Below are 15,347 nucleotides of genomic sequence, written 5' to 3' on the forward strand. Positions count from 1 at the left end.
CCTATTTGCACAAAAGACACATGGCCATCATTCAATCCGGGTTGAAGAAGACAAGAAGGACTGAGAAGAAAAGAAAATTACGAAGCTTGGGGTCGACTCCTTCCCTCACCTCGCTCAGCCAATGGGGCTGTGCCAGTCCAACTCTATTAGGAGAGGGGGGGTGGGGGGGAAGGATGGGGAAGATGAGTGGTGATGGGATGTGCAGCCTCATCTCTGATGCATCCAGACCCACTGGGCAAGTCCTCTCTGGCGTGTAAGATATGTGAACTGCTATGAGCTCCGTTTCTGCTGTGCCTACGGGACCATCAGCTCCTCACAAACCAAGCCACGTTCTGGGCTTTATCCCTGCCCTCCTTCACACTGTGAGCTCTTTCTTTCTCTTCTCACACTCTACGCACCTGTCTGCTCCTCTCTGGACAGGTCCGCACTCCTTTCTCCCATCTCGTCTCGTGCGAGCCTCTTTCTCATTGCTCCACATCTGATGTGGGTGTGTCCACGATGCAGCTTGTGGGAAAACTGCCGCTGTTTCTGAGGGAACTTCAACACAGCTCCGGCTCCTCCTTTCACTCGCCTAACTAGTAGGACAAATCTGCGATGGCCTTGCAGCTCAAACAAATTTCCGCGAGACGTCCTCACAGCATGCCAAATTTCACGATTGTATCATAAAGTGCACAAAACCCAGATATATTTCACTTGTCTGCTTGGCTAATAGTCGGGTTGGGAATCGAACCCAGATGAGACTGTTCCAATGCCAAACGGTGCTACCTCTGCATCCTCTGGTCAAACCCATTGTGTGCTCTTATTCTGGGAAAACTGCAGATTCTGCCGCTGCATATTACACAAGGCAAGCAATACCAAACCATCATCCTTTTTGAGGATGATGATGATGGATCAGGTCATATTCAAATTGATGTTCCAGAAATGGGACAAAAATTACGAGGAAAATCATTTCAGATCTGTGACTCAAACTGGAGGCTTTTTAATAGATTTACCTGAGTGGCAAGCAGACTTACCAGGTGGTCGTGCATATTGTTCCAAGCTTTAATGCATCTTTCATTGGGCAGTTCAAAACGAATTCACTTGTTTCCACGTCCTTCATCTGTCTGTTCTTGCGCACATGGGTGGAGGATTCAGACTCAATTACATACTTCAAGTGAGACTTAATGAAGAACGATGGAGATTAATTAATGTGCTCATGAATTATGATATCAGAATGCAGTGAAACGATGAGTGAAAGGTTATTGGATGAGACATTGCAATCACGTGATACCATGTTTGCCAATGTCATGTTTGATACCGTATGTTCCCACCACATCCTCCTTTTTTTTTCTTTTTTTTTAGCTCACCTGGTCTTTAGTAAGGTGAGCTTATGCGAGCAGCGTCCAGAGGTGAGTGAGTGAATGAGTGAGGTCCTAAACACTTCAATCGTTATCGCTTGAACCAAACAGACGATTTTGATGAAACTTGTGGACAAGCTTCATATCTGATGCCTAATGAAGGTGTATTGACCGCATCTGCACTCATGGAGGACGTCTATGGGAGAGGTGGGAAGGGCGACGGGGGTGTGGGGTTGACCTCCCCAAAATAGGTATTTGCTTTCTTCTCAAACTACAAACACGATTTCAATGAAACTTCACCACAACCTTCATCACCCATTATGTACCAAAGTTTGTTCACGGCATTTAAAACCAGACAGTTGGTGTCAAAGCTACCCAAATGCTCGCCTGTTTATACATTTATCGTTTTTAAATGACTAGTCTAATAATATTTTTTATAAAGCATTGCAGTGAAGTCTGATCCAAATAATTTTAAAGCAATATATGTATTTGTATATTGTAATCAGTAAAAAATAGTGTGGTAGATAAAAACATTAGAAAGGAAATAACTTTAACGTTGATGTGCTACAAAAAAGTTGATTTCAAAACAGGTCAAAAATTTAAAAAAATTGAAATTATTTTTTTTATTTCAACTTCACTACATCAATAATATACCCCAAAGGAACCTCCATGCCAAATATCAGCATCCTAGTACACATATTAAATGAATGGCAAGCTTCCAAATAACTTGCATCAAAAACTTTAACGTTGATGTGCAACAAAAAAGTTAAGTTCAAAACAGTTCAAATTTTTTTTAAAAATTGAAATTATTTTTTATTTCAACTTCACTACATCAATAATATACCCCAAAGGAACCTCCATGCCAAATATCAGCATCCTAGTACACATATTAATGAATGGCAAGCTTCCAAATAACTTGCACCAAAAATGTTAACGTTGATGTGCTACAAAAAAGTTAAGTTCAAAACAGGTCAAAAATTTTAAAAATTTGAAATTATTTTTTTTATTTCAACTTCACTGCATCAATAATATACCCCAAAGGAACCTCCATGCCAAATATCAGCATCCTAGTACACATATTAATGAATGGCAAGCTTCCAAATAACTTGCACCAAAAACTTTAACATTTTCACGCTCACACTGACGCTCTCGCCGGGGGTATCACTATAGCTCTCTGTTCTTTGAAGAGGCGAGATAAAAACAACAGGGTCTAAGGGGAGTTTGAGTGACTGTCACTCCTGATCCAGATGATGTTCAAGATGCACAGTCCTATTTTTATTATACAGCCCTGAAGTAAGCACTAGCGGCCTCTGTTGGATTCGATGCTTAATCTGTGCTCATCATCTGTCTTGCCCATGGATCTGTCACGTCATTTTGAAGGATAAATCAATGGATAAAATAGTTGTATGCCTAAAGTAAGAACCTGAGTAACATGTAAGTGAGTTGTCGATTTTCTGACTGGCTGGATCATTTATCAGCTTAGGTCCGTTCTTGAGGTTTCAAACCTTTCAGCCCAGAACCTCTCCAAACATGGGTCCACAACCTCACCTGTGGGTCCATATCGGTAGATAAATGACCTCGGCTCTTTCCTTACAGTGAGCCAGTCAACCTGGCAATACATTCTCACGTTAAACTTTAGCAAACAGCTTTATTACCTCTGCCACTGAAGGTGGATGGAGGTTGGGATTTTTTCACCCCTGTCGGTCCGTCTGTCTGTTTGTGAGCAGGATATCTCAAAAAATATGGACGAATTTGGACAAAACTTGATGGACAGGTTGGTGTATGATAAGGACGAATTGATTCAATTTTGGTGAAGATTCGAATCCAGATCCAGATACGAGAATTTTTTTTATTTTCAAAGTGATTATTTACCATTGAGAGATGGGGCCAAAATCGATCAAGAACACGATATTTCAGAAACGTATGGGTGGATTATGACAAAACTGGATGGATGAGTTGGATAGGTGACAAGAACAAACTGATTCGATTTTGATGTGTGACAAGGACGAAAAGTCCTGATGCAGATCCGGCCCATCAGTGGGATACAAAATTTGAGCTTTTTAGCCTGGCGGAGGTATGCGCTCCACCTTGTGCTGTTCAAGTCCAGAGATGATTACCCTTCTGCTTAAAGGATTTCGTATGTTACCACACACTCAAAATCTTTATGGTATATTCCGTTATATAAAATAATATTTTCTCTTACATTATTGGTGAAACACACACACACACACACACACACACACACACACACACACACACACACACACACACACACACACACACACACACACACACACACACACACACACACACACACACACACACACACAAACTAATTTGTCCCCTTGTTGCTGCATATGACTTTGGTTGTTTTTCAATCCAAACTTTTGATTTTAGGGTTTAACACAATGTTGCCGTTAGTCCACACAACTATTATATAATCCATACAATGACAACGACGTCGATCTTTTTTTACCAGCAATTATACTGTCACATGATACAGTACTTATTATGGGTATACAGGTTATTGGTTGCTCTCATTACAATGATGCTCTCCCCAATCAGTGATACCTTCACGCTGTGTGTTCTACGTGTAGTGAGTTATAAAGTAGAGGTGTTGGTGGAAATGCTTTCATTTTCTAGCAGGATAACACCATTTAGGGGTTGGCGTCGAACGATAGTGGCTCCAATCAGAGGGGTCAATTGTACATTTGAATACAACACAGGCTGGATGGGCCGAACTTGTCAAGCCTCTCCTGTGTACTTGTTTAGCCTCTCCTGTGTACTTGTTTAGCCTCTCCTGTGTACTTGTTTAGCCTCTCCTGTGTACTTGTTTAGCCTCTCCTGTGTACTTGCTTTGCCTCTCCTGTGTACTTGTTTAGCCTCTCCTGTGTACTTGTTTCGCCTCTCCTGTGTACTTGCTTTGCCTCTCCTGTGTACTTGTTTATCCTCTCCTGTGTACTTGTTTAGCCTCTCCTGTGTCATTGTTTATCCTCTCCTGTGTACTTGTTTAACCTCTCCTGTGTACTTGTTTATCCTCTCCTGTGTACTTGTTTATCCTCTCCTGTGTACTTGTTTATCCTCTCCTGTGTACTTGTTTATCCTCTCCTGTGTACTTGTTTAGCCTCTCCTGTGTACTTGTTTATCCTATCCTGTGTACTTGTTTAGCCTCTCCTGTGTACTTGTTTATCCTCTCCTGTGTACTTGTTTATCCTCTCCTGTGTACTTGTTTATCCTCTCCGGTGTACTTGTTTAGCCTCTCCTGTGTACTTGTTTATCCTCTCCTGTGTACTTGTTTAGCCTCTCCTGTGTACTTGTTTATCCTCTCCTGTGTACTTGTTTAGCCTCTCCTGTGTACTTGTTTATCCTCTCCTGTGTACTTGTTTAGCCTCTCCTGTGTACTTGTTTATCCTCTCCTGTGTACTTGTTTAGCCTCTCCTGTGTACTTGTTTATCCTCTCCTGTGTACTTGTTTATCCTCTCCTGTGTACTTGTTTATCCTCTCCTGTGTACTTGTTTAGCCTCTCCTGTGTACTTGTTTATCCTCTCCTGTGTACTTGTTTAGCCTCTCCTGTGTACTTGTTTATCCTCTCCTGTGTACTTGTTTATCCTCTCCTGTGTACTTGTTTAACCTCTCCTGTGTACTTAGCCTTTCTTTGTTTGCTTGTTTAGCCTCTCCTGTGTACTTGTTTATCCTCTCCTGTGTACTTGTTTAACCTCTCCTGTGTACTTAGCCTTTCTTTGTTTGCTTGTTTAGCCTCTCCTGTGTACTTGTTTAACCTCTCCTGTGTACTTGTTTAGCCTCTCCTGTGTACTTGTTTAACCTCTCCTGTGTACTTGTTTAGCCTCTCCTGTGTACTTGTTTAACCTCTCCTGTGTACTTTGCCTTTCTTTGTTTGTTTGTTTTGCCTCTCCTGTGTACTTGTTTATCCTCTCCTGTGTACTTGTTTAGCCTCTCCTGTGTACTTGTTTATCCTCTCCTGTGTACTTGTTTATCCTCTCCTGTGTACTTGTTTAACCTCTCCTGTGTACTTAGCCTTTCTTTGTTTGCTTGTTTAGCCTCTCCTGTGTACTTGATTAACCTCTCCTGTGTACTTGTTTATCCTCTCCTGTGTACTTGTTTAACCTCTCCTGTGTACTTTGCCTTTCTTTGTTTGCTTGTTTAGCCTCTCCTGTGTACTTGTTTATCCTCTCCTGTGTACTTGTTTATCCTCTCCTGTGTACTTGTTTATCCTCTCCTGTGTACTTGTTTATCCTCTCCTGTGTACTTGTTTAGCCTTTCCTGTGTACTTGTCTATCCTCTCCTGTGTACTTGTTTATCCTCTCCTGTGTACTTGTCTATCCTCTCCTGTGTACTTGTTTAGCCTCTCCTGTGTATTTGTTTAGCCTCTCCTGTGTACTTGTTTATCCTCTCCTGTGTACTTGTTTAGCCTTTCCTGTGTACTTGTTTAACCTCTCCTGTGTACTTGTTTAACCTCTCCTGTGTACTTGTTTAGCCTCTCCTGTGTACTTGTTTAGCCTCTCCTGTGTATTTGTTTAGCCTCTCCTGTGTACTTGTTTATCCTCTCCTGTGTACTTTGCCTTTCTTTGTTTGCTTGTTTAGCCTCTCCTGTGTACTTGTTTATCCTCTCCTGTGTACTTGTTTAGCCTCTCCTGTGTACTTGCTTTGCCTCTCCTGTGTACTTGTTTAGCCTCTCCTGTGTACTTGTTTATCCTCTCCTGTGTACTTGTTTATCCTCTCCTGTGTATTTGTTTAGCCTCTCCTGTGTACTTGTTTATCCTCTCCTGTGTACTTGTTTATCCTCTCCTGTGTACTTGTTTAGCCTCTCCTGTGTACGTGTTTTTCCTCTCCTGTGTACTTGTTTAGCCTCTCCTGTGTACTTGTTTATCCTCTCCTGTGTACTTGTTTATCCTCTCCTGTGTACTTGTTTATCCTCTCCTGTGTCATTGTTTATCCTCTCCTGTGTACTTGTTTAGCCTCTCCTGTGTACTTGTTTATCCTCTCCTGTGTACTTGTTTATCCTCTCCTGTGTACTTGTTTAGCCTCTCCTGTGTCATTGTTTATCCTCTCCTGTGTACTTGTTTAGCCTCTCCTGTGTACTTGTTTATCCTCTCCTGTGTACTTGTTTATCCTCTCCTGTGTACTTGTTTAGCCTCTCCTGTGTCATTGTTTATCCTCTCCTGTGTACTTGTTTAGCCTCTCCTGTGTACTTGTCTATCCTCTCCTGTGTACTTGTTTATCCTCTCCTGTGTACTTGTTTATCCTCTCCTGTGTACTTGTTTAGCCTCTCCTGTGTCATTGTTTATCCTCTCCTGTGTACTTGTTTAGCCTCTCCTGTGTACTTGTTTATCCTCTCCTGTGTACTTGTTTAGCCTCTCCTGTGTACTTGTTTATCCTCTCCTGTGTACTTGTTTATCCTCTCCTGTGTACTTGTTTAGCCTCTCCTGTGTCATTGTTTATCCTCTCCTGTGTACTTGTTTAGCCTCTCCTGTGTACTTGTCTATCCTCTCCTGTGTACTTGTTTAACCTCTCCTGTGTACTTGTTTAACCTCTCCTGTGTACTTGTTTATCCTCTCCTGTGTACTTGTTTATCCTCTCCTGTGTACTTGTTTATCCTCTCCTGTGTCATTGTTTATCCTCTCCTGTGTACTTGTTTAGCCTCTCCTGTGTACTTGTCTATCCTCTCCTGTGTACTTGTTTAACCTCTCCTGTGTACTTGTTTATCCTCTCCTGTGTACTTGTTTAACCTCTCCAGTGTACTTAGCCTTTCTTTGTTTGCTTGTTTAGCCTCTCCTGTGTACTTGTTTATCCTCTCCTGTGTACTTGTTTAACCTCTCCTGTGTACTTAGCCTTTCTTTGTTTGCTTGTTTAGCCTCTCCTGTGTACTTGTTTAGCCTCTCCTGTGTACTTGTTTAGCCTCTCCTGTGTACTTGTTTATCCTCTCCTGTGTACTTTGCCTTTCTTTGTTTGCTTGTTTAGCCTCTCCTGTGTACTTGTTTATCCTCTCCTGTGTACTTGTTTATCCTCTCCTGTGTACTTGTTTAGCCTTTCCTGTGTACTTGTCTATCCTCTCCTGTGTACTTGTTTAGCCTCTCCTGTGTACTTGTTTATCCTCTCCTGTGTACTTTGCCTTTCTTTGTTTGCTTGTTTAGCCTCTCCTGTGTACTTTGCCTTTCTTTGTTTGCTTGTTTAGCCTCTCCTGTGTACTTAGCCTTTATTTGTTTGCTTGTTTAGCCTCTCCTGTGTACTTGTTTAACCTCTCCTGTGTACTTGTTTATCCTCTCCTGTGTACTTGTTTAACCTCTCCTGTGTACTTTGCCTTTCTTTGTTTGCTTGTTTAGCCTCTCCTTTGTACTTGTTTATCCTCTCCTGTGTACTTGTTTAGCCTTTCCTGTGTACTTGTCTATCCTCTCCTGTGTACTTGTTTAGCCTCTCCTGTGTACTTGTTTATCCTCTCCTGTGTACTTGTTTATCCTCTCCTGTGTACTTGTTTATCCTCTCCTGTGTACTTGTTTATCCTCTCCTGTGTACTTGTTTATCCTCTCCTGTGTACTTGTTTAGCCTTTCCTGTGTACTTGTCTATCCTCTCCTGTGTACTTGTTTCGCCTCTCCTGTGTACTTGTTTATCCTCTCCTGTGTACTTGTTTATCCTCTCCTGTGTACTTGTTTATCCTCTCCTGTGTACTTGTTTATCCTCTCCTGTGTACTTGTTTATCCTCTCCTGTGTACTTGTTTATCCTCTCCTGTGTACTTGTTTATCCTCTCCTGTGTACTTGTTTAGCCTCTCCTGTGTCATTGTTTATCCTCTCCTGTGTACTTGTTTAGCCTCTCCTGTGTACTTGTTTATCCTCTCCTGTGTACTTGTTTATCCTCTCCTGTGTACTTGTTTATCCTCTCCTGTGTACTTGTTTATCCTCTCCTTTGTACTTGTTTATCCTCTCCTGTGTACTTGTTTATCCTCTCCTGTGTACTTGTTTAGCCTCTCCCTTTTATCTTTAACGGGTACCATTATCTCACCTTTGTTGTGGGGTCGGTCCAGGAAGCTTGGCTGGAGTCTTTCCGACCGCCTGACGTTTGACTAGTCAGAGCAGGAATTTGGAGTTTGGAAATGGTGCCAGCGATAGCTCGCCGACTCTTCACGAAGGACACCCTGCGATCTTTGACATCCACCAACTAATGCCGGCAGAAGAGTGCCTGGTTTAATACCCATCCGTGGGACGGGACACACACTGATGGATTATCCTGCCTTGAAACACCGAGATGACAGTTTATTGCTGGGTCGGGAATCGAACCCAAGATAGACAAATTAGAGACATCTAAGCAATCCTGCACTTGTTTAGCCCCCGTGGTAATTTTTCACCAGGGGGTGTGTTCAGTTACCAAACATCAAGCTCGCGCTTGCCAAGCCGGCCGTTCCTTGTCAACTGTTTCAAGTGGAGTGCTTAAGCCATTTGGTGAGCGCTTTACAAGAAACTTGGTAACTGAACACACCCCTGCTGATGTCACTTTCCACAATGGGTTGTTTTTTTATTTTTGTGGAGCTCCAACCTTCATAGTATGTGGCAACAGCAGCTGGGCAAGCCTAAGGAGTATTGGAGTGACGTGTCAACATTCAGTGTTCACCTGAAATGAGGGTGCCAGGTGGAGGTAATAAAAAGAGTTGGGATGGGGGGTTGGGGAATGCAAGAGAGGTAGGTAAGGATGAAGTTTTTGAAAAGACAAGCAGATCAATTCATCATCGTTTGTCCTGGATCTGCGATGACCGAACCTGGTGCATCATTCGTGTGAAGTTGTCTCTCGACGAACTGGTTAACTTTTTGAAAAACCACAGAGACGCAAAGTTCGAGTTTCTCTGAGTGTGAGTATTTTTCGAGTTTCCATTACTTGCAAAATCGAAGATTTTTCATGTATGTTGGTCAATCGATTTTGATTCTGTCTGTCTGTCTGTTTATGTTTGTCTGTTTGTCCGTTTATGTTTGTCTGTCTGTCTGTCTGTTTGTTTGTTTGTCTGTGTCTGTTTGTCTGTCTGTTTATCGCCTGCAGGTCACAATTTTAAACCGATCTTCATGAAACTTCACCACATGGTAGAGTTTGTCATAAGGAAGAAGCTCATTGTTTTTGAGGTCAAAAGGTCATTATAGTCCAAAGGTCAACATCTTTGGTGAGACTTCTAAAATCCTCAATTTTCATCCAATTGACTTGAAGTTTGAAGAGGATTTATATTTCAGGTCACTCAATTCAACCAACAAATAACTTTTTAGGTCAGCATGGACCAAAAGGTCAACATAGGCCCAATGTCAACAACTAAGGTGTTATTTCTAAAATCCTCAATTTTCATCCGATTGACTTGAAGTTTGAAGAGGAGTTTTAAAAATTTGGTCATTGAATCCAATCACCAATTATTATTTTTGAGGTCAAATTTGTTTTATGGATTTTGCAAGTATCGTGCTTTGCACGACGTCTTTTTCTTGTTTGTTTGTTTTTGTTCACGATATTTCCAAAAGTTGTGGATGGATTCGGAAGAAACTTGGTGGACATGTTGGGTGTGTGACAAGGACGAATTGATTCGATTTTGGTGAAGATCCGAATCCGGATCTGGATACGAGAATTATTTAATTTCAAAGTGATTATTCACCATTGAGAGATTGGGCTAAAAACTATATAGTACTATATAGCATGATATTTCAAAAATGTATTGGGCCCGATATGTTCTCATGGATCAGACATTATATGGCAGAGGTACTCTACCGAGTGCCCTTCTTGCTTTTATTACAGTGATCTCATTGGCTTGTAATGAGGATTGTGCATCAATCACGCGTAGGTCAAAGACATTAGTAGACATTATAGTAGGCAATGGAGGAACACGTATGGTATATGGAATTTGAAACTGGGTGCCCAACATGTAAGGGGTTCAGATACCCCAAATAGCCAAGGTTCATGTGTGACCATGAACAGGTCACCCATTTTGTTTACTCGTTTAAAGCTTGTGAGTGAATGATGTACAAGCAACACCTGTTTATGTTGCACATGGTGTGTACATTATGAACAACATTGTGAAAGGTTCCCTGCTTGACCTCACGGTCGTGGGAATAACATTGATCATTCACTTGTAATGTAAAAATATGCAAGACCCTCCTTTTCTCCAAATAGCAGAGAATACCGATACATGATGAGTCGAACATCTTTCTTTATCCAACTGCATTACCAAATAACCCCATAACCGTCGGTCACATGGTCTGTCTCTCGAAGAGAAAAAGCAGGCTCGAGATTATCGTTTTACCACCACCTGCAGTACCACCACCACCCATCGTGTTGGCAGTGTGGGTCTCCACCCATCGGTCCTTATCTTCAACTCCTGCCAGCCCTGGTGTCGCTCGGCTCAAGCATCGCGCGCCACACGCTCACCTCATCAATCCCAGGTGGGAACAAAGTCTCAACAAAGGTAGGTCTTTGACCGAACTCGGGTCTCGTGAGACGTCGGACGAGAAATGATTTTACACTGATTTTGTCTCAAAGAAGAAAAAAAAACCTTCCAGAAAGCTATATGTGGCCTTCTCGCCTTGCTACTGTGTGCCCTGCTGGGCTATTTATAGTGTAACCAAAATGGACTGGTCAAAGGCTGTCTCCACCAATGTACAGAGCATTTTGTTGTATTTTCTTGCAAGCCCCTCTGATGCCCCTCCAACCTCAACCCCTACCCCCACCCCATGCTCTGTTCTCTTTGTCTGACCAATTTTCGTTGGACAATCTATCCTCTGCCTTTATACCCTTTGTGGACTTTTCTGACCTCCAGCGCCCCTATCTTCGTGGTGGCGCCTCATCAGGTCCACCGGCTGTTTGAACGTGTGGGTGTTATTGACCACGTGCTTTGTAACCACAGATTGCAACCCTGGAGAATCCAGAAAGTAAGTTGATTGGACATTCATTTTAATGTTGTTGCATCTTAACTTTATCTCGAAGTATAGTGCGTTTTCTCCTTTTCCTGCTCGCTCGAAATTTTAGCAGATTGGAAGCAAGGCCTCGTCGATTTGGTTGTTTTGAAATAACATGATTGCAGGTGGTATAAGGTGTGTGTGATGTAATTTGCGCAAGACGATTCGCCATATGGGTGTCGTTGGCTGCATGGTGGTTTGGGAGGCAAGCATTCCATCCAAAAGAGGGTCACCTTCTGGAGAAATAATGTACATAATGTTTACAAATGGTGAAGTTTCCAAGGAGAAATATCATGCTTCCTGTAAATACACTTCTCCTGTGTTTCCTGGGGGGTTGGGGGGTGGAGGGGGAGGTGGTTGAAGAGGGTCTAGACCTCGCCACAATTATTTTTCTACAAAAGATCGAGCCTCATGGTAGAATGAGGTAACAGTGCGTAAAGAGGCAACTCACTGATAGTGGAGTAACAGTGGGACACAATAAGGAAGGGAATGAATGAATGAACAAAGAGGAGGAAGGGAAGGCCACAGTAACCTGCAAGTAAGAGCGTTGGGTTGGTTTAGGTTGGGTAGGATTAATTGTGATAGAAAGGATCACCTGCTTGAATCTCTGCAGAGAAGAGTGATAAATTTTACGAGCTTAACCAGGGGGAGGTTATAGGAAGGATGTGCAAGTCCTGTAGGAGCTGGGGAGGGTCGAATGGCTGAGAGAGAGAAGAGGTAACTTAGCGGGAGGAGGTAACTTAACCAGAAACCACCAAGGTGCCTGTGATGTGAGAGCACTGTGCCTTGTGCTTCGGCCTCATCGTGTTAGATTCAAATAATGCTGAAAGTTTTCGATCCCACAGAATCAAGGAAATACATACGAATGTGATGCTGGTGCGCCAGCCCATAGCGGAGAGTCGTACTCCATTGTGCGATGAACAAGTCCTTGTAAACTGGGAATAGTTTGATTTTTCACTGAAAGATTTGGAATGATGGAGCATGCCAATTGTGCAGCCAGCTTTGTCAGCAAGCTTTGTGATGTGTTTTTCCCTTTTCATGAATAATTTTTTTTCATCATTATTTTACCCTCATTGTGCAATTTTTAAAATGCTGTGGTTTCTTTATTTATTTTATTTTTTGGAAAAGTGGAGCTCTCACCCCCACTCTGCCACCCCCACCCCCGTACACTGCAAGTTATGAATTATGATGGTGGCTTGAAGATTGCGTGCTTATAAAAGTTGATGAGTCAAAATGACCGACGGTGTATATTAGAATGCTTACACGTTTCTAAAATCTGCCTCGTATGTTTGGCGGTGTTCGTCACTCTTCATCTGGCTTTCTTTGTGAGCTGATGTCATGGCGCAGTGAAAAAAGAAACTGTGAACACTAACCCTGATGTTTCCAGACAGGCCTGCCAGTTGATTCCCCTATAGGATTCCCTCCCTAACCTTTTCAATAAGATGGCGCATGGCGGTGGTCCAGCCAAGGCTATTTTCTATCATTTTGTCCAATTTGTGGCACCGATTTCAGTCAGATCAGTGAATATATTTAAGAGAAATCAATTTTATTTGTTTTTTTTTTGTTTTTTTTTCAGACAGCGGTGACCTTTCTCCATCTCTTTTTGAATGAGAGAGACTTGAATTTCGACTTGCCAAAAGAAAAATAGGAAATGTGATCAGTAACTCGGTGGACTGACTCTAAATTAGTCAACTCAAGCAAACGGATGAATCTTTTTGGGTTTTTTGGTGTATATGTCTTTTATTTTTTCACAAAATTAATCTTTTAAAGCAAAACAGTTAACTTTGATATGTTATTCCAATTCCGTGTCGGCCACGGGCTTACTAAGCAACCCCCGTGGCGTCCAATTTGTTTTTACATTAACCATGTCTGTGTTTGCTCACATGTTTTGTTTTATTCACATCCTTAAACATTCATAAAAATAGGGGCAAAATCCCAGGGCTCTCACCTGGCAGAATAATGATACTGAGAGGCAACGTGGGACGGAATCAGCAAAATTTACCAATGAACCAATGTGAAAGCAAATACCTATTTTGGGGGATAGCCCCCACTCGTAAACCCCCTTCAACCACGATATTTTTTTAATGGTGTGAACAAACTTTGGTACATCATGAGTGATGAAGGTTGTGGTCAAGTTTCATTCAAGTTGTGTGTGTAGTTTCGGAGAAGAAAGCAAATACCTATTTTGGGGGCAACCCCCCCCCCCTGGAGACACCCTCAGACCCCGATTTTTTATCAGTGTGAATAAACTTTGGTACATCATGAGTGATAAAGGTTGTGGTGAAGTTTCATTGGAATTGCATGTGTAGTTTCTGAGAAAAAAGCAAATACCTATTTTGGGGGGCAATCCCCATTGACCTCCTTCGGGCCTGATTTATTTTATTAGTCTTTTTTTTAATTTCATGAACAAACTTTGGTACACACCGGGTAATGAAGGCTGTGGTTAAGTTTCATCAACATCGTGCGTGTAGTTTCAGAGAAGAAGTTGCAAGTATTTGTGGACGGACGGACGGACGGACGACGCTCCTTCCCATAAGCTTCCCGGAACTACGTTCCAGGTGAGCTAAAAATTTGAGCAAAATATCTGATGAGGCCTTTTGTCTCTGCTCTTAAGGACATTATGTTTGGACCTTTGGCCTGATTTATAGGAGAGTGAGGTACACCATGAAACCCTAATTGGTGGATATTTGTTCTCAAATAATATTCATGACCCCAAAGAAGTAAGTTTGAAATTAAATTTATCTTTGGTTGCTTTAATCATCTATATAAAGAGCATGTTATCCTGTTTTTTGTTTGTTTGTTTGTTTGTCTTTCTGATGGTTTTCTTTTGAACTACTCGACTCGGGACCATACAACCCATATCATTATATAGAGGTGTTTGTCCGAGGAATTCCAGTTGTACATCTATTATGCTATGGCCCAGGGTTCGAGTCTTGCCATGAGGGGAAGCACTCGTTTTTTTCCCCCGATTTTTTTCCTGAGGCCGCCAATCACAGATAACTCCATGGTCCAATGGGCCGTCGTTCTTACACAGCCGTAGCCACTTGACTTCGACGACCTGCCGAGCACGGTTACACTTCGATGATTCTGCAATAACTTTCTGTTGGCATGACAACCTAACTAGAGGTCACGCACTCGTCTCCCCACCTGGATGATCTGCCGAGCAGACCAGATAGGTGCAGCACCAGCTGACAGAGCAAATCAGGTGGGCTACAATTTCTCGTCTAACTATGTTTGTACACTGTCGGACCAATGAGGAAAAGTTGACTTAAATGCGAGTATTTACAGGCAAGAAATGAAAAGGCACAAAAGGGCAGATTTAACAGCAACACATAGTCTTATGCAATCTTATTTACATGAAAGACATGGCCATCATTAAATCCGGGGGAGAAGAAGAAAACAAGAAAAACTTGAGAAGAAAATAAAGGAACGGAGTTTGGGGTTAATTCCTTCCCTCACCTTTTCAGCCCAATCCAAATATACTGGGGAATGTGGGTGAAAGGATGGGGAAGATGGGCAGTGGAGTGACAAAACAGCGCGATGGGATGTGCAACAGTGTTTCTGAGGTATCCAGACCCAGTAGGCAACTCCTCGCCAGCGTGCAAGATACACGATGGAAAGCAGCTCGCTCCGTTTCAGCTGGGCCCCCGTGTCCAGCAGCTCCCCATGAACCAAGCTGCATTCTGGGATTTTTATACTGCCCTCCTATGCACGACGGGCTCCCTCCCTCTCTTCACACACTCTGCGCACACCTCTGCACAAACTTTTGGCGTTTCTGTCTGTCCACTGCCTCAACTTCTTCCTCTTCTGTCGATCGTGCTTTCTCCTCATCTCGGCTCATCCAAGCCTCCTTTCCCATTGGTGCACATCCGATGAGGCGGGTCCTTGACGCAGTCCGTGGAAAATCCCACCTCATTCTGTGGTGATCGCCATGAGCGCCACAGTCCATCTGCTCATGCGTGAAGGACGTGGAAAGTGCCTCCAGCCCCTCCCTAGTCTGTACAGTGTTGCACTGTGTCGTGAGAGGGTCGCCGTCTTGCAGGCCACAAACATACATCGTGTCGTGCCTTGTGCCATC

At 42.7% G+C, this 15,347-nt stretch overlaps 2 protein-coding genes across 6 annotated transcripts in view; one reads left to right on the forward strand and one right to left on the reverse strand.

Annotated features, from left to right (window-relative positions):
• LOC147010810 (uncharacterized) overlaps nucleotides 1-10,762 on the reverse strand; it is a 240,653-nt gene extending 229,891 nt beyond the window's left edge. Inside the window, exon 1 of one of the 2 annotated variants that reach the window (XM_085859467.1) lies at nucleotides 10,624-10,762. The gene's annotated coding sequence lies outside the window, so the exon portion shown is untranslated. Of the gene's footprint in view, nucleotides 1-10,617 lie in introns of both variants that reach the window. The other variant, XM_085859466.1, reaches the window with a different exon arrangement.
• The window catches only part of LOC147010811 (unconventional myosin-XVIIIa-like), a 261,897-nt gene continuing 257,188 nt past the window's right edge, over nucleotides 10,639-15,347 (forward strand). The window contains exons 1-3 of one of the 4 annotated variants that reach the window (XM_085859462.1): nucleotides 10,639-10,779; nucleotides 11,131-11,242; nucleotides 13,741-13,827. The gene's annotated coding sequence lies outside the window, so the exon portion shown is untranslated. The remainder of the gene's footprint in view (nucleotides 10,780-11,130; nucleotides 11,243-13,740; nucleotides 13,828-15,347) is intronic. The other 3 variants (XM_085859461.1, XM_085859460.1, XM_085859465.1) reach the window with 3 other exon arrangements.

Source organism: Eptatretus burgeri, chromosome 16, assembly GCF_056783735.1.
Source record: "Eptatretus burgeri isolate ZD-2024b chromosome 16, Ebu_testis_v1, whole genome shotgun sequence".
Lineage (NCBI taxonomy): Eukaryota > Metazoa > Chordata > Myxini > Myxiniformes > Myxinidae > Eptatretus > Eptatretus burgeri.